At 35.4% G+C, this 25,009-nt stretch overlaps 2 protein-coding genes across 31 annotated transcripts in view; one reads left to right on the top strand and one right to left on the bottom strand.

The window, feature by feature from the left end:
- LOC144302453 (uncharacterized) overlaps nt 1–25,009 on the bottom strand; it is a 696,165-nt gene that overhangs the window by 155,311 nt on the left and 515,845 nt on the right. For 26 of the 30 annotated variants that reach the window (XR_013369309.1, XR_013369306.1, XR_013369299.1 and 23 more), the window contains 2 exons: nt 17,991–18,086; nt 12,405–12,773 (listed from right to left, as the gene is read on the bottom strand). The gene's annotated coding sequence lies outside the window, so the exon portion shown is untranslated. The remainder of the gene's footprint in view (nt 1–12,404; nt 12,774–17,990; nt 18,087–25,009) is intronic. The other 4 variants (XR_013369297.1, XR_013369301.1, XR_013369307.1 and 1 more) reach the window with 2 other exon arrangements.
- LOC144302455 (uncharacterized) overlaps nt 1–25,009 on the top strand; it is a 193,687-nt gene that overhangs the window by 104,282 nt on the left and 64,396 nt on the right. The gene's annotated exons all lie outside the window — the stretch shown is intronic.

Below are 25,009 nucleotides of genomic sequence, written 5' to 3'. Positions count from 1 at the left end.
TAAGATTTTATTTATTTATTCATGAGAGACAGAAAGAGAGAGACAGACAGACAGAGCAGAGACACAGGCAGAGGGAGAAGCAGGCTCCATACAAGGATCCTGACGTGGGACTTGATCCCGGGACTCCAGGATCACGCCCTGAGCCAAGATGCTCAACCACTGAGCCACCTAGGTGTCCCTACAATGCCTATTTCTGTTAAAAATTTAACCACACAGTTAAGAAAGTGGTAATACTATGGTAGTCTTATTGTTTCAACAGAAACAAATATTTTTAACTCTTGTTATAGATGTGAGTTTAAATTCCTTTCTGGATCTTAAGCCCATAGAACTAGACTGAGCAGAGTTCCAATTTTACTTTCTTCTCTAAACTGTCAGTTTTGCTGACACTCCACAATCCTCTCAATACATAGTCTTTTGACAAAACAAGACAGACTTTATTTTCTTTTTTACTACAAATAATGTTCAGTCCATAGTAAAAAAAAAATCTATTTTTCTTTTACAAAAAATTCATTGCTCAAAATTACTGAGCCCTAAGAAAATAAAAACAACGTCTAATTTCCTTAAGGAAATTGCTTTTCACCCCAATTTTTCATTTTTCATTGTTTTCACCCAAATTTTGTGTTGATTTTCCAAAATCATAATATGAAACAAATCACTCGAAAAAAACCATTTTGTAATGAACTAACTTCAGTTTTCGTTTTTTCTGACAGTTTATACTTGATCATAACAATTTTCCTTGGGTGCCTATTAAGAACTGAACACTATGGTAATGCTGAAGAAATCTCAGAAGTATTACCAGATTGTAAATCTTCAAGAGGGAGAACTATGGAATTTGAAGTCACCAGACTTTACTGAGGAAGTCTTTGAAGAATGAGTAGCTTTTAAGGAAGAAAGGTTGGGGGTTATTGGCATACCAGGAAAGAGGGAAATCTGAAAGCCCAGATGTAGGCTTCTGGTTAGTGCTGCCTTAGTAAAGAAATGGCAGGAGATCTTTGAAATCTTAAGGAGGACATACTTCCCTTCACTCCATCCCCATCTGTACTACTCTTATGGTAAATATTTCAGTTTTATTTTTGTTCATAATAAAGTTATTTAAAATGTTATGATGTGAAGTAGGTGAAGTTAGTAGAAGTTCTCTATTGTCTCTTACTATTAGATTACAACTAGAAAAAAGGAAGAGTATAATAAATTAGTGACATATTCAGAATCTAAAATAAAGGGCTCACAGATCACATAAGGTCTTATATTTAAGCATCAACCCTTCTTGTTTAAGAACTTGTATGAACTGATCTGGACAACAGAGTAAAATAAACATGCAATTTGTTAGACACCATGGGTTTATAAAATCATAGGATTAAGTATTTAACCTTTATTCATAAAGGATTAGTTGGAATAAATTTTTAAATTTATTTTAAGAAGATATTTTAAGAATTAAATAGTTAAAAAAAAGAATTAAATAGTTTACAATGGCCCAGACTAAAGGAATTCACCTTAGGTTCAATTTAGGGCCAGTTTCTATCATTTACCCATTGCAATTGACTTCTAAACAACATATGTTATTTCATTCTTGAATTAGTTGCAGAAAAGATCTAATATGCAGAATCTGTGTATCTTTAATTGCATCATAATACATTCATCATATATTCAAATTAGGGAGCACAAATAATTCATCCAAATAGAATTCTCACTTGGGAGGTACAGAGAAATTAGTAAATTAATGTAGAGGTTGATTAGTGAAAGATACTCTGTTGCCCTGAATGACTTTACCTGGTGAGCAGTTCATGCATAGTAACTAATTTATAGACTGGGAAAAACTTATCACTTGTTTATTCTTTTCCTCCTAACATGCTGTTCAAAAAGCCTATCAAAATAGTGTAATAACTTGTAGTCATAGACAAGGGACCATAAAAATCCAGACAAGTAATTAAAAAGAAATGAATTCAGAATTTTATAGCATGTGAAAAGGCCAAAATTTGTTTAAATTTTATAGTACAATAAGGAGAACTAAGGACTGAAGGAATAAAAAAATTTATATTCAACCTTTTTACCCTATTTAAATTCCTCTTCCAGAATTATCAAGGAACTATTTGGCAGAAGGAGAGTACAATCTCAAAGTAATGCTTGTAAAAGTCTGGTCTGCAGATCCTTGAGGTCCCTGAGACTTTTCAGGCAGTCCATGAAGTCAAAACCATTTTTATGATAATAATGTTTCTTGCTTTTTCACTGTGTTGGTATTGTGCGTCAATGTGCACAACCAACCAAGAATAAGCTGCTGGTAACTTAAGGCTGTGGCACTAAACTGTACCAGTAGTCATTATATTCTTCCCTTCCACACTAAAGAAAAACAAAAAACAAAAAACAAAAAAAACAGCTTCACAAGAATTTCCTTGATTAGGGCAGCCCGGATGGCTCTGTGGTTTAGCGCCACATTCAGCCCAGGGCCTGATCCTGGAGACCTGGAATCGAATCCCATGTCGGGCTCCCTGCATGGAGCCTGCTTCTCCCTCTGCCTGTGTCTCTGCCTCTCTCTCCGTGTGTGTGTGTCTCTCATGAATAAATAAATAAAATCTTTTAAAAAAAGAATTTCTTTGATTAAATAGTAAAAGTTATTAATTTTAATAAATTTTATTCCTTGAGTATATGTCTTTTTATTTTTTATAAATAAAAATTTTATTTTTATTTATTTATTTGAGAGGGAGAGAGAGAAGGAGAGAGAAAAAGAGAGAGAAAGAAACTGAGCAGAAGGGAGAGGCAGAGGGAGAAGGAGACCCTTCATTGAGCAGGGAGCCCTAAGAGGGGCTCGATCCCAAGACTCTGAGATCATGACCTGAGCTGAAGGCAGATGCTTAACCATCTAAGCCACCCAGGCACCCCAAGGACATGTCTTTTTAAATATTCTGTGAAACAAAAACAAAATAGGAAATATACATAAAGCACTCTGCTGTGTAATGAAGTAAGATGGTTGTCTCAACAAAAGCACTACAGTAGTCCCCCTATCTGGGGTTTGCTTTCCCTGGTTTCAGTTACCTGTGGTTAATCAGGTCTGAAAGCAGATGATCCTCTTTCAATATATCAGGTCAATAGTAGCCTAACATTACATCACAATGCCCACATCATTCACTGCACTTCATCTCATTAGGTAGGCATTTTTTCATCTTACATCATCACAAGAAGGGTGAATACAGTAAAGTAAGATTTTGTGAGAGAGAGAACACATTCACATAAGTTTTGTTAGAGCATATTGTTATAATTTTTCTATTTTATTATTGGTTACTGTTGCTAATCTCTTACTATGCTTAATTTATGTATTAAACTTTATCATAAGTATGTATGTATAGAAAAAAAAACATGGACAATATAGGGGTCGGTTCTGTCCTGGTTTTAGGCATGTCCTGAGGATATTGGAATCTTGGAACATATCCCCCATAGATAAGGGAGTGAACTGCTGCACTATGACTGAGTTGCAAACTAATTTTCTGATAAGATCAGTGGTGATATTAATCAATGTGATTTGATTTTTAAATATTGCATTATGAAATGGGTCAACATTTGCAAGTTTTGAAGTGAACTAATATTTTCCAAAAGACTATTATAATATTTCAAAACCATGTGTAGGTAAAAGATCTAGTCAAAGTGCAAATAAACCAATGGATTTTAATATAACAATGTGCAAAAAGTCCACTGATAATTGTTCCAAATTCCATTTTGAAGCTAACCTTTAAAATACATTTTTCAAGTTTTGGTGTTACATGAAAGAATAATATGCATAATTATCTGAAAAGGCTATTAAAATACTCTTCCTTTTTCCAACTACACATTTATAAGAGGCTAGATTTTCTTGATGTACTTCAAAATCACAACAGATTGAGTACAGAAGCAGATACGAGCATTCAGATATATCTGAAGCCAGATATAGAATTTGAAAAAATGTAAAGTAATGCCACTTTTTTTCATGAAATAACTATAATAGTTATTGGAAACCATCAAAATCCCAGAGGAGAAAGCAGGAAGTAACCTTTTTGACCTCGGCTGAAGCAACTTCTTACTAGACAGGTCTCCAGAGGGAAGGGAAACAAAAGCAAAAATGAACTACTGGAATTTCATCAAGATAATAAGCTTCTGCACAGCAAAGGAAACAATCAACAAAATTAAAAGGAACCTACAGAATGGGAGAAAATATTTGTAAATGACATATCTGATAAAGGATTAGTATCCAAAATCTATAAAAAACTTCCCAAACTCAATACCCCAAAACCAAATAATCCAGTTAAGTAATGAGCAGAACACACGAATAGACCATTTTTTCCAAGGAAGACATTCAGATGGCTTACAGACATATGAAAAGATGCTCAACATTGCTCATTATCAGGGAAATACAAATCAAAACCACAGTGAGACACCACCTCACACCTGAAAGAATGGCTAAAATTAACAACACAAGAAACAGCAGGTGTTAGCAAGGATATGAAGAAAGGGGAACTCTCTTGCACTGTTGGTGGGAATACAAACTGGTACAGCCACTCTGGAAAACTGTGTGGAGGTTCCTCAAAAAGGTAAAATAGAACTACTCTATGATGCAGAATTTCACTACTAGATATTTACCCAAAGGACACAAAAACACTGACTCAAAGGGGTACACGCACCCTGATGTTTATAACAGCATTATCAACAATAGCCAAATTATGGATAGAGCCCAAATGTCTGTTGACTGATGGATGGATAAAGAAGAATAAATATATATTATATTTAGAATAAATATATATTATATATATTATATATATATATAAAATTAAATATTAGCCATAGAAAAGAATGAAATCCTGCCATTTGCAATGACATAGATGGAGCCAGAATGTATTATGCTAAGTGAAATAAATCAGTCAGAGAAAGACAAATACCATATGATTTCACTTACATATGGAATTTAAGAAACAAAACATGAACATAGGGGAGGGGAAAAAAAGAGAGAGAGGAAGGCAAACCCTAAGAGGTTCTTAACTATAGAGAACAAATTGAGGGTTGCTGGAGGGGAGGTGGATGCGGGATTGGCTAAATTGGTGATGGATATTAAAGAGGGCCCTTGGGCAGCCCGGGTGGCTCAGTGGTTTAGCGCCGCCTTCAGCCCAGGCCGTGATCCTGGAGACCCGGAATCAAGTCCCACGTCAGTGCTCTCTGCATGGAGCCTGCTTCTCCCTCTGCCTGTGTCTCTGCCTATCTCTCTCTCTCTCTCTGTCTCTCATGAATAAATAAATAAAATCTTTAAAAAAAATAAAGAGGACCCTTGTGATGAGCACTGGGTGTTTTATGTAAGTGATGAATCACTAAATTCTACTCTTGAAATCAATATTACACTAATTTAAATAAAAACTTTAAAAATATTAATGTTCACATATAATGAATTCTTTATTGTTATTTTAAAATTGTTAAGTGTTTTAAAAATTCCTCTGTTTCAATTTCTAATATTTCAATTATTTTTTTAAAATTTTTTATTGGTGTTCAATTTACTAACATACAGAATAACCCCCAGTGCCCGTCACCCATTCACTCCCACCCCCCGCCCTCCTCCCCTTCTACCACCCCTAGTTCGTTTCCCAGAGTTAGCAGTCTTTACGTTCTGTCTCCCTTTCTGATATTTCCCACACATTTCTTCTCCCTTCCCTTATATTCCCTTTCACTATTATTTATATTCCCCAAATGAATGAGAACAATTATTGATAGATCCAACTTACATAATCAAGAGCTCTTTGGGGTCTTCAATAATTTTTAAGAGCATAAATGGTTTCTAAGGCCAACAAAATTTGGGAACTAAAATATTAAAAAATGCTTTAAATATTTAGAATTAGATTTTACTATTGCCTAAGAGATGAAAGGTAAAGAAATCGTTACATCACACTTTAGATTTTCTTTCTTTTCTTAAGAATAGAGGGACTGCTCTTTTAAAGCTCATGTCCAAATAAGCATAGTGAGTTCTATATAAGTCATTTGGGATTTCAATCCCAACACTTACAGACTCTATAACCTTGACCAGGCTGCTAACTCTCTCCATGACCAACTTTCTCATCTGTACAGTGAGAATAATAATGATAATGACAATGATAATGATAATAATAATATCTACTTCAATAGTGTTTTGAGGATTAAATCATAATCCAAGTAGTTGAAAGTTGCATGCAATGCCTGCCACCGAATAAGCATTTGTTATGTTGTTATTGTTTTGAGGATAGCTCCCTCCTTGATTTCATAGTAACAAAATATGAACAATACCTTGTATATCTTTTGAAGTTTTTAGATATCTATATAAACACTGGACAATTTAAATATTCTTCTATTTCTGCTTCATGGATTCATAAAGAAAAATAGTTGAGGGGAAATTTCATTTTACTTTTACCAAGGTAGGCAAATAATCTTTTTTCCTGTTTTGGGAAAGAATTGTGTTTTCTGAACATTGTCAATGTTTGGTCTTATAATTTAAAATTATTTTTTTTTGCTGAATTCCTTTAATGAATCATCCCAGCAGAAGGATTAGCACCTTCTGACATTGATTTTTGCTTCAGTGTAATTGAGGAAAAAGGGTTAAGACATTGAGTAATCTATCTTTTGACAGAAGTCAATAAATAAGTATTCCAATGTAATCAAAGAGAAGGGAATTAGTTCTCATTGAGAGCAGACTGTTACAGAAGATACTATGCAGTTATTTGCAATAATTTCTAGTCTTCAGAACAAATCTAACAGGTAAATATAACTATTTCCACTTTACAGTTGAGGAAGCTGAGTCTCACAGAACTGTAAGCTTTCTAAGATGGTGAAGGAAAAAAATAACAAAGAATTAAACTTTCTTTGAGAGAAGAGGAGAGTCAATTTCAAATATAACAGATAAGGAACTTGACAAGGGTGGAAAGTAATGATGTTCATTTCTTCTCTATTAACTGTAAGGCTAGAAAGAAAATAGTGGGTTTAATATGCCATGGAGAATAAATAATGGAAAACATTGGTGCTTGATTGTTAAAACACTATGGCTGCACCTATCAAATTCCAACACAACTGCCAGTTAAGTATTCTCAGTAGAAAAAGTTAAACTGTTAATATGATATAATGTAAACAAAATAATCAATTAGTTGAACAATAATTTCATTTTCCACTTTGTTTTTCACTCCATATAGTTACAGCCAAAATAAATGTACTAATGTACATACTAACACCACTTGGGTTTTAAGAATTAGTTTAAATCTAACTTCATGTATTTTCTTCTTACAACCTTCAAAAAGAGAATTTGTGAGAATGAAAGTTGATAGGTAGAAGTGAAAGTTGAACCATGTAAGGTGGTTTTTATAATCCCAGCATTATTCAGTATATGCAAGGTTCAGAAAGTTTATCATAAACCTCTGAATAATCACTAATCAGAACTCCAAGAAATAGATAAAAAACTAGAATCAATTCCCTTTTTACATTCAAGACATGGTCTTAGAAAGGTAAATATTTAGCTTAAGTCATTGAGTGGCAAATGTTTAAAATAGTATTAGTGTGATATGCCACCATATTTCCTTTTTTCTGCATTTTTATATTTTTTATCAAAAAATGAACAAAGAAAAAAATGAACAAAGATCAAACCTTGTTAGCTGTTAAGAAGTTGTGAAAATAACAAAAGAGTGACTTGAGGTATGATTTTTCAGTGATTCCTTTTTAGCATTAAGGAAATTAGATGGCTTTTCTAAATGTCTTTAAAATAAATCATCGCATTTACTTCTCTAACAAGCCTTCAGTCAGAAAAATAAGGGAAAATGAATCCAGAATTTCCCACATTTGAAGTGTAATGGACATAGCTTGAAAGAAGAAAGAGCGAACAGAAATAACTTTAATTTTCTAATTTTGGTCGTAAAACTCAAAATTCCCTTCACGCCTCATACCAGAGATCCTGTCGCACCATAGCAGAAGAATCCAAACAGTGGTATTTAATGTTTTGAGCTAAAAGATCATCAATTTTATACACTTCAAGTAATTTTATACACTTCAAGTAAAATTTTATACACCAATCTTATATGTTTTTAAAAGTCCATGATTCGTATAACCTACATTAGCCAATAATTTAAGACTTTTGTCTCTTCAAAATGCTGCTTAACCATCAAGCTAATTTTATATGTTGAAATGCATAATGGGCAAGTGCATGTCAATCATTTTAAAATAGTTTTACGACTTCACTGATAATTTTTTTTCTTTTTGTGAAATTTTTAGTCTGAAGTTGTCTTTCTCCAAAAATTTTAGTCTGGCTGAAAACTCAATACCAGTATTTATTCTAACTTTTCCCGACCACCAATTTTGGCATTACTGTGAAAAATGTTATAAGACTTTGGTTCTGGCTTTATATTTAGCTTCTTTTATTTAGTTGGCTTAAACGACTACATTAGTTGTTAACAATGAAACTTAATTCGCATCGGGTGAGCGAGGGACTACATCTGGGACCTGTTATGACCTGATGCTCCATGGGTTTATTTCAACAAGGAAAGGAAAACCATTTTAACCCCCAGATCTGATTCTGAATTCAGTTATTCTGCAGCACTTGGACCTTGTCCATGTACCAGTTATTACAAATCTTCCTCCCACATCTCGCCTTCCCAATTGGAAATAAGCAAAATGTGTTTTTATCAGTCTCTAAGTGTTTACATTTGCATATGGCACTCAAAAGTATTTTGCTTTGCATTTGCAAACTTTGGCTTCATTAAATTTTTTTTTGAATCATGTATCTTCTTGTGAAGAATTACATGGAGAACATTTTGTTTTAATAGTCATTTAAATTTTTTACTGGCTTTTCAGATCCCTGGAAAACACTGAGGGTGTTCTCACAATTTGTCTGGCTTGTCTTTGGAAAATCATGTTGGAATGTGAATCCAAAGCATCAAAATTTGTGAAAGCGGAGTGTTATCCCAAAAGTGTCAAGCAGCCAAATGGTGCCAGTTTCAACAATGATGCCAGAGGGTTTTTCAGAAAGACAGTTTTTGTTTAAATCCCTGCTTTTTGTCCAGCATCTATAGTTGGTCTATTTGTCTCACACAAAGGGCCAGCAGCACCTGAAACTTTTATCTTTTACTTCCTTTGGAGAGTCACTTGACATTTTACTGTAATATTTTCATTTTATTGTATTATTTATTTGTTTTTATTAAATCTTTATTGACCAGACTTCATTAAGGGAAGATTTGTATTTTGTAAAATATCACACATATTTTAGACAAATAATATAATGCCTTTTAAATTTATGTATAAACACATCTAAAAGGTCAAAGATTAGGTTAGGTTGATTATTATTTGTCATTTGTTCACTCATCCACATATATATTTAGTAAGCATATACAAAGTAGTTGCTAGATTTTATGAAGGAGAATTAAGATGAATCAGATGTAAATCTAATCTCATTTCCCTCTATAAAATTACTGAAAAACAGAAAAATATAATATTAAAATGATAGCTAAGTAAGAGAGGGAGGAAGGAAGAAGGGAAGATGTGTGGAGGGAAAGAGCAAGAAAGAAAATAGGAGTGATAAAAACAAAGGTGGCAAAATCCTAACAATTGGTGAATTTTGGATAATATTCATAAACGAGTTCTTTGCACTATTCTTATAACTTTTCTGTATGTTAGATATTATTTTAAAATAGAAACTTATTAAGTATCTGTTCTGGGGAAAAAAGCAGATGAAATATCTAAGGGACTGAAGTTTGGGATGTCTAGAGTCCTCCTCAACGATAGGAACTGCAACTCAAATCTCATTTATCTCCCTACTACTTCCAGAATCATCTTTCAACTTGTGAGACAAAAAATATATAAACAAGGAGTGCTTATTTTTTTCTTTGGAATCTCAATATTGAGGCCAAATTTCTTCTGATTAAGCCATAAAACTACTGCAAACTGCACATGCAATACATAAAAGAACACACGCGGGAGACAACTTTGTAAGGGGCTGTGGGTAAGCCTCAACAACTAGAAGATTTGGATGAATCTCTTGGTCTCTTTTGCTATCTACTATTAATTTAAAACTATCCTCACTCTTAAACTGTAAGCAAGTTGAATCTGGAGTTTTATCTTTCTCATCTTTATACATCCAGCAGAGACCCTTGTGGGTAGTACCTCATTCCCGTTTGTTGGTGTATGAATGAATAAATACAAACTGAAACATTTTTGTGCCAAAGATCTCCAGATCGATTTCTCTTATTTTGTTTCTCACACCAAGGCTCTACTGATCTTCATGAGGTTTAGTTAGCCCAGAGTATAAAATTTGACACATCTGATTCTTTATGACCGCCTTTCTAATTAGAACTGCAGTGTGGAAACTATATTTAGGAAAAGGTGTATGCAGATTTGTCAAAAGGAAAGTAGATTTCAAAGCTGGGGAATGTTAATGGTCAGCTAATATATTTAGCCTGTGGTTAAATAATATCTTTTATTGTGTCTTTTTAAAATCAAAAGCCCTATATGATGTATATGGTTTTCAAATGACATTTGAATAAAAATGTAAAAGGCATCTAAAGAGATGAAGGGCACTTCTGGACTTGGAGAGAGCCCTCAGGTTTGATAATCACATTTCGAGTAATCTAAATTCATACCTATTATCACTTAAGTGAACATTGATGCTGCCACTGGATCTTATACAAATATTCAGATTTTTGTTTTCCTCATCATTCTGAAGGTTATCTCCCTGGTCACTCTGAAAAATCAGGTGACAACCATTTCCCATGATGCTTTAAGGGCTGTCAAACTGTCCATCAAGCTGTCACCTGACCAATCGTTCCCATGGTTCTTTTAGACTTCCAGTATGATAAATTGAAAGGCACTATTATCTGTCTGTTGTGAAGAGGAACTGTTTGGGCTTTGATAAGATATCACTACTCCCAGGTGAGAGGCGGCTGACAGCACATCAAGGCAAAACAACACGTAGAAACACCGAACAGGGGAGCACAGGTTTACAAACATCTGTTGTCATTATTTATTACTTTTCTTTGGGCTTAAGTTTCTGACTCATCCTCAGATAATTCAAGAACAGATATTTTGCTTTCTAGCTTGCAAATGACAACTTCTGCTCTTTTCATCTTGGGAGAAAAATCTTAAAATTGAAAACACATCAGCCTACCTTTTGATTCATGGCACACAAGTGTTCCACCTTGTAACCAACAAGTTCTGTGTTCCTGCTGATGTCATCATTTACTTTTTTAAAAAAGTATTTAAGAATAACTATATTTAACTATAATAAATAGTTGGATTTGGGGGGTTAAATAATAAAATCAGTTACCGATGTCTTGGAGGACGTTATTAATGTACCAATACACAAACTAGTTTAAGTGTCAGCACATATTATTTACATTTTAAAATTGATGATAAGGTTTATAAGTCCAACATTTCATGAGAAATAAGGTTTGTGAGTTATTTTTACCAGCTTCACTTTTTAGTCATTCTGAATTATGCTAGCATAAATCTAAAAACTTGAATTTATATGCAAGAGACATGAATAGAGGGAAGGACATTGCCCTCCATGGATCAATACTGTCGTCAGGATTGGGATAAGGAAAATTGTAAGTGAAGGAGGAGGTTGTGAGGTTAAGGCTTTCTAAAGAAATCTTTCTGAGAAGTGGGAACAGTTTATTAGAACTAAAGAAACAATTTTACATTTAGAATTTGAACTTTGGGATTAACTATCCAAAAAGGTGCCAACAGAAATTTCTTAAAAGGTATTAAAATCTAAATACTTGAATTCTAATTACATGTAAATGTAACTATATTTTTTGGTGATTTTTTCCCCCTTTCTTTTCTTTCCCTGTTACTTTAATAGCATGTGATAATAGGTTTCCTATGTGTTCTATGCCCTTACATACCATCATTATATGAAAACCAGAACAGACCCTTTGGAGATCACTCAGGGAAGATAATCTGTTGTTATTTATTGTGGAATAAAAGTACTGTAGTTGGTTGCTAACATCACCACCTTGTGTACAAATATTTTTTTGCATGCAGTTTCCTAATGTCATTAAGCAGTATTGTAATGCCATTACATAGTAATGTAGTACTTCGATTAGAGACATTTAAATAATTTTGTAATTCAAAATCTGAAAAAATAAACTATGGCTTATTTTTAGTCCTTTGTAATTATTTAACCACCTAACACTCTTCTTCATTCATATAAGAAGCAAACAGGCCCCCGAGTCCTCAAGAACTAAGAATTTGTCAAAATAGTCTCTAAAACAATGGCCAAGGGATTTAGAGTAAAAAAGGAAAAGAAAGAATTAATTTTTCTGAATATTCATAATAATACCAACAGTACATGCATCCAGTGCTTACAATATCTATTGGTGAAACTAATTTCGACAATTTTTCTCCCTACGCATTTTTAGCTCACCCAGTAGGCTAAGTTGGAAATTATTACTTACTTGAAAGTATCATTTTGGTCTCTATCCAAAGATGAGGACTTGAAAGTATCATTTTGGTCTCTATCCAAAGATGAGGGGAACCTCTTAATGAGGTTCTGAATATCAAAATCCTTTTTCTAGTGGCTTCTGGCATGTCAGAATCCCATAGCAAGTTTTTAAATTTTCAGCAGTCCTTGCAGATCAATGAAGTTCAGTTGACTGGACTCCATTACTTTTCAAAAAGGACATACCTTATGGTCTAATGAAGGAGATAGTGGCTGGAGAGGAAAAGACCAGAATATTCAATAAATTCAGTGCAGGTCTCAAAGAAGACAAAACAAACATGCTCCCTTTTAATCCCTCTCTCACAATAGGATTTCCAACAGATTTCTAGAAAAAAAACCATTACACATTTGGATTTTAGTGTCACTTCTTTCATAATTTCTCAGTCCCTCTTTATCTCTAAGTGATCTTTTATTATAATTTCTTACTTCACGTAGTAGCTACATAAGAGTTGTTATAAGTTGCTATAAATTGTTATAAGAAGTAGCATCCAGTGCTTCTCTCACTTCTAGAGTTTTCCTACGGTCTACGGTTATACGGTAGACTTTAAAATGCTGGGGCACCTGGGTGGCTCAGACAGGTAAGTGGCTGCCTTCGGCTTAGGTCATGATCTCAGGGTCCTGGGGTCCAGCCTCACGTAGGGCTCCCTGCTCAGTGAGGAGTCTGCTTCTCCCTCTGCCTCCCCCACCCCGCCGACTCTTGCTCACACTCTTTCTCTCTCTCAAATAAATAAATAAAATCTTTTTAAAAAACCTTTAAAATATTCCTAAGGATCTAAGGCAAAATAAAACAATCTAAATTTGGGGTGTATGTGCGTGTCTTCCTGTCTGTCTGTGAGAAACTTGGGTATTTTCAAATGGAAGTTCACTTGACAATTGTAAAAAATTCTGCATGTTAACTAATGATTAGTTTAGTTTTCTTCTAATTTTGACTTTATAGGGTCTTCTAACAAGAGACTAAGAAAATCTTGAAAAGGTGGGTAGCCTTGACCAGATGAATTTGGGGGCATTTTTACAATGATAATTTTTCTGAATAATTCAGTGGCAAAATCACAAAGTAAGGCTGGATTTCAATTCCTTTTATCATAAAAACTTCTTGTCAAATCTTTTAGCTCTGGTTTCTGACTGATGATACATGAGAGGGCTATTAAAAGGAGCTGGGTTAGCTCAAGATTATTTCTCATGATTTTTTCTAGACTATGATCATATTGGCACTATATTCATTGTCAATCTCATGGTTCCAAAGTCCGAAAGTCTTGTGTGTCAACAAAAGAACTACAACCACGGTGTAGGGAGGGCAGGTACCAAATTTCATAGATGAGCAAACTGAGGATCAGAGGCAAGACCGGAAATGTTCATGATCATACAGATGTCAGAGCCAGTGAAGAACTCAAGTGTTCTGATGCTTAGTTCAATGTTATGTCCTCTACCTTCACACTGCTTTGGTATTGTCCCCAAAGACATTTTGAAAATGTAGATATTAGAAGTTAAGGCCATTTTGGTAGGTGTTACCCATGTTTGGTGGCAGTTTCTCCATGGAGAATTCTAATGCTGGAAAGTCACCTGATGCCATACTGTCCAACATGAAGTCAAGTTACTGCTAACTTACTCCTTATATTTTTAGAATCAAACACAGTCATTATGGTAGGCTGTTTCATTTAGCTCTGACAACAAACAAATGTGTGCACATTTATATACCATGTATGCATGGTAAACATGAATTAGAACTTGTGAGATATGTAATGATTTTAAAAAGCATAAAATAATTTTTAAAAAACGTGCCTAAAAGGAATGAAAATCCATAGACACTTTCTGATTTTACTTCATATTAAATGTTTCAAGCATTGATGTTTAAAAAAAGCCAACCACTAATGATCTTTAAAGGGAGAAAATGAACTTACAAAAGCTTCAGATGTTTGGGTGTTTTCCTTTTATGTTGTATCTACCTAGGTCAAGCAATGTGAATTAAATGAAACTGAACTGAATAAAAATCTAATGTAAAACTGAGATTCATTAAACTGTTCACCTTTTTTGACTGGATACTTGTATATGTAAAAAGCTACAACAGAAATGAAAAACACTGTTTGCAAATTTTAATAAAGGTGATTTTTGAGACTGAAAATAGAAAAAATAGTATATTTCTTAAATCTCATTTAAATTTTTTAACTTACACAGAAGAATAAACTGAAACTACTTGCGGAAATCACTTAACAGTTTTTTACTTTCCCCAAAAGATTCAGATTATGAAACAGTGGGACAAAATGCGGCTAAGTGATCTCTTAAGATGGCAAATGCTCGAACTTACTTCTATGCTTAAGATATTAAGAAAATGTCACCTGAATAAAGATGAAATTGACCAAAACTATCACTAGCTAGGAAAGAAGTAAACAGTAGAATTTGATCTAAGTTAACTTTACATTCCAAACTCAAAATCATAACAATAAAGTTCTTTACATGAGCAACTTTGTGAACTGAAAAAAGGGGCTGTCTAATTTCTTCCCATGCATCAAGCTAAAGAAATGAAGGAAGAAAATCATTCTTCTCTGTTGGCCTCCTGTGTAAAATTTCTTTTCTTATCATCCCATCTCGTCATATCTTTCTGCAGTTTGAATTACCCTCTTTTCCTCAGACTGGTAAGGCAGTAAAAGGATGTTTGTTCTGCTAATTAACTTTATTACCCTGATAACTCCCTGCAGCCTTTTACGAAAACAATTACCGTTACTCCTTTTTCCCCCCACTGGCAAAAAAGAAAAAAAAAAAAAGAAGAAAAAAGAAAAAGAAAAAAAAAGGAAAAGAAAAAAAAAAAAAGACTATTAATTAGAAACGAGGCCCAGGTCCCTGCCATGTTATCCTGCCACGTTCCCAGGCCCTCGAGCAGGATAGCATTACATTGTCAGTAGTAATTTAGCTCTCATCTGTCTCTGCTAATTATTGTCACATTCATCAAATTCATCAACAAAAGTGCTCTCAGAAGGATTGCATATTTGCAGTTAATACAGCATAAACTGGTATTACCCATCACCACATTTGTGATGATGAGAGGGACACAACTTATTCATCCCTAATTAGAGCAAGCTGGGTAATTAATTATGCATTCCGCCTTATTACTTCTGAGTTCCCAGATATTGTTTGTCTAAAAAGGGGGAGAAAGCAGGAGAGAGAAGCCTGAAAATGCAAAAAAAAAAAAAAAAAAGGGTGATGTGTTTTGTCACATGCGCTATGCCATAATTCCCACCTGACAAACTAGCTGAATCAGTGGAAAATTGCGAGTTGTCAGCAGCAGAATAAACTGCCGTAATAGCTGATTAATGATCAGCACCTGTGACAGGTGCTGTACGGGACTGTAAACTTGGTTTGATTAACAGTCACTGGACGAATAAATATTAGTGACAGTCAGCGGAGAGCAAGTTTGCTTGTTTTCTTCCCTGTTAACAAATCGCACACATTAAAGTTATTGATATTTCTGTGTGAGACACTCTATTTTTTTTGTAGTTATCTGGCAACATTGGCAGTGAGTTATAATAGATTGTTTCTGTTCTGTTATTTTATTTCAGAACCAAAATTGTATTTTGACAAAATGACCTGTAGGGTTTTCAGTCTACCAGGTGTGGAAGAAAAGACTAAAAAATGACAGGGTTCACACTTGCTTTAATTTATGCTCACCTGCTAGTAATCACTGTATGTGCACATATACACATACATACATAAGGTCATTGTATCCATTTACATGTATGTACAATAACTATTAAGGAATGCTCATTACCAATAAAACACATGTACACTTAGGGTGATGTTACTTATTTAAAACATTTTTAATCGATTTTTTTTTCAGAGCTGAATATTTCCCCCAAGAACATTGGCAGTGTGAATCCTCCCAACTGTGTGTCTCAATTCTAAACTGAAGACACCATCTTCCTGAGGCAGCTATTCAAAACTGCTGCCAGCTTGATTGCTTTTCCTGAACTGATCAGTTACAAACAGATTGGTCAGAAGGTGATATCTCTCTGAGCTGACTGATTATTAACCAAGAGTCAGATTGTGTGCATGGACCAGCTAAGTGTGAATGACAGGAAGAACCCATCTTCTCTCTCTCTCTCTCTCTCTCTCTCTCCTTCAGGTTATAATAAAGGAAACTATTTGACTTCACTGCAGTTTTGATTTGTATAGAGGATGGTTAGGATTGTTTTGGAAACCTTTAGGTTTGACCTACTTTCAAACCTTGGCCCTGCTGACTAGCTGTGTGAGTTTGAGTAAGTCACTTAATCTAAATTTTCAGCTTCTCAACATAAAATGGGAGCATTTCCAATGAATATTATAGTGTTACTGTGAGGGTTAAATGAGATAGGTAAAGCACCCCACTATGGTGCTTAGCATTGAAAGTGCTCAATAATTAACAATTTATTTATTAACACAACTGCTTGAAATTTGAACACTCAAGTTGCCTTCAGTTTCTGTTTCACATTATAAAATGTTTTAAGGACAACTATCTTTTTTCCTTTGCACACTCTAATATAAACAAAACAAAACTTAATATTCATTTATCCCTGACTGAACACTGAGAAAAGATGAGTGATATCCCTGGGTAGTAGATATCCCAAGGTACCACTCTGAGTTATTTAGCTGTTTTTCAGAGGCACAAAAGTTGGAATTGATGGGGTGGGGTAGAGGCTAGAAGAGGGCAGCTTATTTCCCTCCAAATCTGTCTAAGAATGACTTCAAAAACTTCTGGGGTGATGGTAGAGACAGATCTGTGTACTGTTTATTTAGCAGTCTCATATTCTAGTAGAATTGAAATAGTAAAAAATCAAGCACAAACAACAAAAATAAAAACATCAAAGCAAGAGCATTTTGATAATTTAGTATATATTTATTTTGGTATTAATCATCTAACAGAGAATGAAAATGACAGAAGAACACAGAAGACAGTATGGTGCAATTACTTCTGTTGAGAAGTAATAAAACTGCCATATTTCAGGGTGCCTGGGTGGCTCACTTGGTTAAGCATCTGTCTTGGGCTCAGACTGTAGTCTCTGGGTCCAGGGATTAAGGCCGGAGTCAGGCTTCCTGCTCAGTAGGAAATCAGCTTCTCTCCCTTTCCTGCTTGTTCTCGCTCTATCTCTCTTAAATACCTAAATAACTAAATAAATAACTAAATAAAATCTTTTTAAAAGCCTGCCATGTTTCTAGGACATTAGGGAATATGTACTTATTAGATCACGTTATCAATATCTAAAGCCAATCTAGATAAAAAAGAACTGAAAATAAAGGAAGCTTACAGCTTTGGTTGTATCTATACTTACCTAAGAACATTCTGGAAGTAGTCAGAGGCTGTCTGATTGAAGAGCCAGAATGATTTTTTTCTTGTAATAGTGTACCTAATTCACTTTTAAAATTTAAAAATGTGTCATATAGGACTTTCAGAAAAAATAGCAATGTTTAATACCCTTATTTGGTCATCACCAAAGCAGTTGCTTTCACCACCACATACTGGAATATTCTGGGAAAATTTTTATATATATACATATATAAAGATATCAGGACTCACCACCAGATTCTCATTTTATTGGTCTTGGAAAGCCCGTGGGTATTGGCATGTTTATAAAGTTCCCAGGTGATTCTGATATATATCCAGGATTTAGAACTGGAGATAAAAACACAAAATTAAAAATTTATGTAGTAAGATTTAATGTACAAAGTTAAAATTCTTTCAGACCATAGAACTAATATTGTGAAATGGATGTCCAGAAATTGAAGTGCATCACATGTAGAAGTTTTAGAGTTATCTGAAGTTACTACTTAAAGAATCATGATTGAAAACCTTTTCTTTCATAGTTAATCCAATCAGAGAGAAAAATATCTAATAATTCAAACAATGATATCCTGAATTCACCAACTCACTTCATATCACTAATTATAATTGCAGGGTCAATTGCCTTATCTCATTGGGAAAAAAAAAAACCCCCACTGAAGGTGGCCAGACCATTTCAGTGGCTGACTGGTGATTGTGGCCTGTTTCCAAGTAGATATCCTGCTGCACAAATGGTGACAGAAAATCAAAGGCCAGAATATTCCTGACATTTGGCACATATAAACATAGCTTAAAAATTAGGTAATAGGCACTCTATGCCTCCTTCTTCCTGTATTTGGTTATGTGCACTTTGATCATTCTTGTTGCATATGAGTGCATGGTTGTAGGGGGGTTCACTGGTTCATCACTTCCTCATTGCTCTTCATGGCCAGATGACCCAGGCAACCACATAAAATAAATTGGAAGTTTCCTGTTGAATAAAACACTGATATTCCAGATTATGAAATAGTTCCATTGGGGAGGTAGATTACTCTCTACTAACTTCTACATATATGTTCTAGAATTCCTATTTCTATAAAGTCTTAGTTTAAAATTTTAATTATTAAAAAATGGAATTGTATTTAATCAAGCTTGCTCAAAACAAAAAAGTGATCCATCTCTGGACATTTAAGGATGAAAAGTTTCACTTGGCACAGGGAATTTGGGGGTAGGTGAACACGGAATGCCTCACTATGAAGAACTACCATAGTCCAGAACAAGGGTAGGAATACTATGGCCAGTGGGAAAATCTGGCCTGCCACCTATTTTTGTGAGCCCTTGCAAGCTAGGAATGGTTTTCACATTTTAAAGTGATTGAAAAACATTTAAAAAATTTTTGTGACATGAAAATTTTCAAATATCAGTGTCCATACATAAAATTTTTTTGGAACGCAGTCTTGTTTTCATACTTTCTTATGAAAATGGCAGAGTTTAGTACTTGCGACAAAGACTGTACATTTTGCAAAACTAAAAAAATATTTGCTATTTGTCCCTTCCAGAAAAAGTATGCTTGTCCCTGCTCTAGAGTAGTGTTTCTCAACATTTAATTTGCATACAAATGTGGGATCTTATTAAAATACAGATGTGATACAGTAGGTCTATAATACTGAATTTGATTCAGCATTTATAATAGGCTACCTGGTAATGCTGATACTGTTGGTTTGAGGAACATAGTTTGAGAAGGAAGGCTGTAGGCCATGACCTTCAATATATAGGCTCACAAGACTGATGTCAACTGATCAAGAGCAGATCTTTCAGGAATGGATTCACAAGATTGATGTAGAAACCTAGACATCTAATTTATTAAATTGTTAACGAGAAATATAATAAGGACCAATCCAGGATCTTCTGTCCCTATAGACGTGCTACCTGAGATGCCGAACTAGAGCAGAAGGATAAGAAGGGACAGGAAACAGCAGGAGATAGCTATGTGTTTAGATTGTTCAAATAGAGGCTAATAGAGATTTGCTAGCTCACTGCTACCGGCACCAGCATAGTGGTTTTAAAATGTACCTGGGATTTGTTTTAATCGGGTATGGTAAGACACACAGACATGGAAGTGACTGTTATGAAGGAAGGAATTTTTATATTCACAGATCCCTAGAAATAGGAGGCACAGCATGCTATGCAGGGGAGGGGGGCTGTAGAGGGAGGCATCAGGGTTGGTCAGGAGGCAGAGGGAGTAAGGGGAAAACATGGGCAAGAGCCTTTACTGTGGTTGTCCAGGGAAGAAATGGAAGAGGAAGGATAAGCAGATTTAGGATTCATTTGTTTTCATAATTTCAGCAGGCTCTGGGGTTTAGGCGCTATCTCTCATGTCTGCTACCTAACCCTGGAGTGATCAGGGCGGGTGGACAGTGGCCCAGAGTGTAAAAGCTCAAAGGAGGGAGTTAGGGGTTTGGAGTTTGATTAGGTTTGGTTTGCATAAGGAAGTGTAGTTTTCTTGAGTTGTTTTGCTCTCTAGGGATTAGCTAGCCATGAGAAGAATTAGCAAGTCCTCAGATGTCAAAATGCCAGAAAATAAAAAAGAAGTATGATTAACAGTGGGTCTTTCGACCAGGGCACCCTTGTCTAGTATGGTTACGGGATGAACACTGCCTATATACACCTCTTTGATTATTTGTTTGTTTTCTGTTTTTGTAGTTGACTGACCTCCTTTCTAATGGACACATTTTTTTTTCCCTTTAGATCTGCTCATTCTTTTAGGTTACAGAGAAGTGCTTCTTGTAGTTCAGCCTCTTTGATTTTGTGTGTTGATTAGCAAATTCAACCTGCTTCTAACCAATCACATGTTAATTACCTAGTTTAACGCAGAAAACAATATTATTTTGCTCAATACCAAGTTGGAGAGGGCCCAATGTAGACAACACCATATTTTATATGATAACTTCAATTTAATATGACTATTTATACACTTGTAACACCCTACTTCAGACTACAGAGCCCTCAATCTCTTCCAGAGTGTCACAAATTAGTGATGGTAACATTTAAGTGGTGGATCTGAGTGGGGGTCATTTTTTATGACACTAAGATCACTTAGAGGATGGAGGTAACATTGTAATCACCTATAAGCTTTTGTGCATACCAGCTTTCTCCACAGAGATGTGACAGTCCATAGACAGAGAGAAAAGTTGTAGCAGATACCCTTTGTACAACTTCTATGTCTACGGTCGGATTCTGAGTGATCTCTCTGGGAGTCCTGCCCTAGCCACTCTAGCCAAAGAGAACTGCCAGTAATGGCAGTAACTTCATTCCACCTCTCATTTTCATCACACAACAATTCCCTAATCTTGGTTCACTGTTTATTATTATCTTACAAAATTATGCCATACCATTTTCAAGGATTTCCCTGCAAACTTAATTTTAAATATGTCATAAGTGTAAAATTACTAGGAGTGGCAACAAGATCTGTCTCCTCATACTAATTATTGTGTGACCTTGATCAAATTACTTCTCTCTCTAGCCATCAGTTTCCTCATCAAAAATAAAAGGATTTTTATTTTATTAAGGATTTTATTTATTTATTTTGAGAGAGAGTGAGAACAAGAGAGAGAGAGTGCTCGAGAGAGCCAGTGTGCAGGAACAGAAGGGAGAGGCAGAAGGAGAGGGAGAAGCAGACTCCCTGCTGAGCAGGGAGCCTGGTGCTGGACTTGATACCAGGACCCTGGGATCATGACCTAAGCCAAAGGCAGATGATTTAGATTACAGGATTTCCACAAACCCTTCCAGCTTTAAAACAGCCCAACTGGAATGTTTCTGTAAAATATGCATATATAGGGTTCACTTCTTTATTGCCCCATTCTTGGCATATTGTAATCTGGACCTCCATTTAGCTTTTTTCTCCTTTTCCCAGTGTTTCTGTAACTTGTTTAAAAGTCTGTTCCTTAGTACTGGAAGTCCTAGCCTCAGCAATCAGACAACAAAAAGACATTAAAGGCATTCAAATTGGCAAAGAAGAAGTCAAACTCTCCCTCTTCGCCGATGACATGATACTCTACATAGAAAACCCAAAAGTCTCCACCCCAAGATTGCTAGAACTCATACAGCAATTCGGTAGCGTGGCAGGATACAAAATCAATGCCCAGAAGTCAGTGGCATTTCTATACACTAACAATGAGACTGAAGAAAGAGAAATTAAGGAGTCAATCCCATTTACAATTGCACCCAAAAGCATAAGATACCTAGGAATAAACCTCACCAAAGATGTAAAGGATCTATACCCTCAAAACTATAGAACACTTCTGAAAGAAATTGAGGAAGACACAAAGAGATGGAAAAATATTCCATGCTCATGGATTGGCAGAATTAATATTGTGAAAATGTCAATGTTACCCAGGGCAATATACACGTTTAATGCAATCCCTATCAAAATACCATGGACTTTCTTCAGAGAGTTAGAACAAATTATTTTAAGATTTGTGTGGAATCAGAAAAGACCCCGAATAGCCAGGGGAATTTTAAAAAAGAAAACCATATCTGGGGGCATCACAATGCCAGATTTCAGGTTGTACTACAAAGCTGTGGTCATCAAGACAGTGTGGTACTGGCACAAAAACAGACACATAGATCAGTGGAACAGAATAGAGAATCCAGAAGTGGACCCTGAACTTTATGGGCAACTAATATTCGATAAAGGAGGAAAGACTATCCATTGGAAGAAAGACAGTCTCTTCAATAAATGGTGCTGGGAAAATTGGACATCCACATGCAGAAGAATGAAACTAGACCACTCTCTTTCACCATACACAAAGATAAACTCAAAATGGATGAAAGATCTAAATGTGAGACAAGATTCCATCAAAATCCTAGAGAAGAACACAGGCAACACCCTTTTTGAACTCGGCCATAGTAACTTCTTGCAAGATACATCCACGAAGGCAAAAGAAACAAAAGCAAAAATGAACTATTGGGACTTCATCAAGATAAGAAGCTTTTGCACAGCAAAGGATACAGTCAACAAAACTCAAAGACAACCTACAGAATGGGAGAAGATATTTGCAAATGACATATCAGATAAAGGGCTAGTTTCCAAGATCTATAAAGAACTTCTTAAACTCAACAGCAAAGAAACAAACAATCCAATCATGAAATGGGCAAAAGACATGAACAGAAATCTCACAGAAGAAGACATAGACATGGCCAACATGCACATGAGAAAATGCTCTGCATCACTTGCCATCAGGGAAATACAAATCAAAACCACAATGAGATACCACCTCACACCAGTGAGAATGGGAAAAATTAACAAGGCAGGAAACAACAAATGTTGGAGAGGATGTGGAGAAAAGGGAACCCTCTTACACTGTTGGTGGGAATGTGAACTGGTGCAGCCACTGTGGAAAACTGTGTGGAGGTTCCTCAAACAGTTAAAAGTATACCTGCCCTACGACCCAGCAATTGCACTGTTGGGGATTTACCCCAAAGATACAAATGCAATGAAACGCTGGGACACCTGCACCCCGATGTTTCTAGCAGCAATGGCCACGATAGCCAAACTGTGGAAGGAGCCTCGGTGTCCAACGAAAGATGAATGGATAAAGAAGATGTGGTTTATGTATACAATGGAATATTACTCAGCTATTAGAAATGACAAATACCCACCATTTGCTTCAACGTGGATGGAACTGGAGGGTATTATGCTGAGTGAAGTAAGTCAGTCGGAGAAGGACAAACATTATATGTTCTCATTCATTTGGGGAATATAAATAATAGTGAAAGGGAAAATAAGGGAAGGGAGAAGAAATGTGTGGGAAATATCAGAAAGGGAGACAGAACATAAAGACTGCTAACTCTGGGAAACGAACTAGGGGTGGTAGAAGGGGAGGAGGGCGGGGGGTGGGAGTGAATGGGTGACGGGCACTGGGTGTTATTCTGTATGTTAGTAAATTGAACACCAATTAAAAATAAATAAATAAATAAAAAATAAAAAAAAAAATAAAAAATAAAAAAAAAAATAAAAAATGAACAAAAAAAAAAAAAAAAAAAAAATAAAAGTCTGTTCTTGGGACACCTGGGTGGCTCAGCGGTTGAGCGCCTGCCTTAGGCTCAGGGCGTGATCCTGGAGTTCTGGAATTGAGTCCCACATTGGGCTCCTTGCATGGAGCCTACTTCTTCCTCTGTCTCTGCCTCTCTCTCTCTGTATCTCTTGTGAATAAATAAAATATTTAAAAAAAAGTCTGTTCTCAATTTTCTTCATCAAAAGGGGAAAAGTTATAAAATTTGGGGGACAGATCTTATTTGACTTTGTATTCCCTAGATTTTGAATAAATGGTCCATGTGATGGGTGTTGGTTGAATTACATTAACATGGGAGTGCCCTCAAAGCAAATTACTTTGGGGCAACTGAACCTTAAAAGCTTATAGCCTTGCACAATAAAGCAGGGCTTTCACAAGCTAGTTGACTGGATGTGTGATAATCATATTGTTGGTATCATATTGCAGTAACTACAGTTTTATAAAATTACAAAATTTTGTTTCTCTGGAAACACTGAAAGAGTAACTTAACTTTAAATTTCTTAAAGGTCCATTGTATTTCTGATGATTAAAGTAATTTCTGATCATTCTGTAATTAGGTTCTATCCAAATTCTCTAAGGATCAAGGGAATTTTTACATTGAGATAGGTTGTTTTCCATTTTCCATGGCTGTAGAAAGGAAGACAAGCCATCCAGAGTAATGTCAATGCCATACCTATATATGCTTTGTGGGATTTAAAAAAAAATCTTCAGAAACACATTTTTCTCCTCCTAATGCATTTCCACTTATGTGCAATGATTTTGATCAGAAAACTGAAATGTAGCAGCGGGTAGGAATGAGGGGAGGCACTGAATATAGAATTGGTGCCAACAGATGCAAAAATGCCACAGAAATCTTTGGCCTAGAAATAATAGCTTACCAAAATACACACACACAGTTGTTGGACTCTTGAACAGATACACAGCCGTCTGTATAGACAACAGTGCTGTTGGCCAAGAGTCCCGGAGGCAGGCCAACCTCCCATCCAGATGCCACTGCCAGTGAGGAGCCATTTGGCATCTAGTTCTCTGGCTGCCAACCTTCTTTCCCATTCTCTGGCATGAATTTTCACAGGGGCTGCTCAAGGAAATTAAGACTCTGAAGACTTCTGTATTAATATGCTGTAATAACGCAGTGCCACAGGAGCCCTTTATGCTATTTGAATGTTTTATCCCTTTATTTTTTTTTAAGTGTCAAAGAAACCT

Source organism: Canis aureus, chromosome 31 (assembly GCF_053574225.1).
Source record: "Canis aureus isolate CA01 chromosome 31, VMU_Caureus_v.1.0, whole genome shotgun sequence".
In the NCBI taxonomy this organism is placed as follows: Eukaryota; Metazoa; Chordata; class Mammalia; order Carnivora; family Canidae; genus Canis; species Canis aureus.
This window is presented reverse-complemented; position numbering and strand designations above follow the sequence as displayed.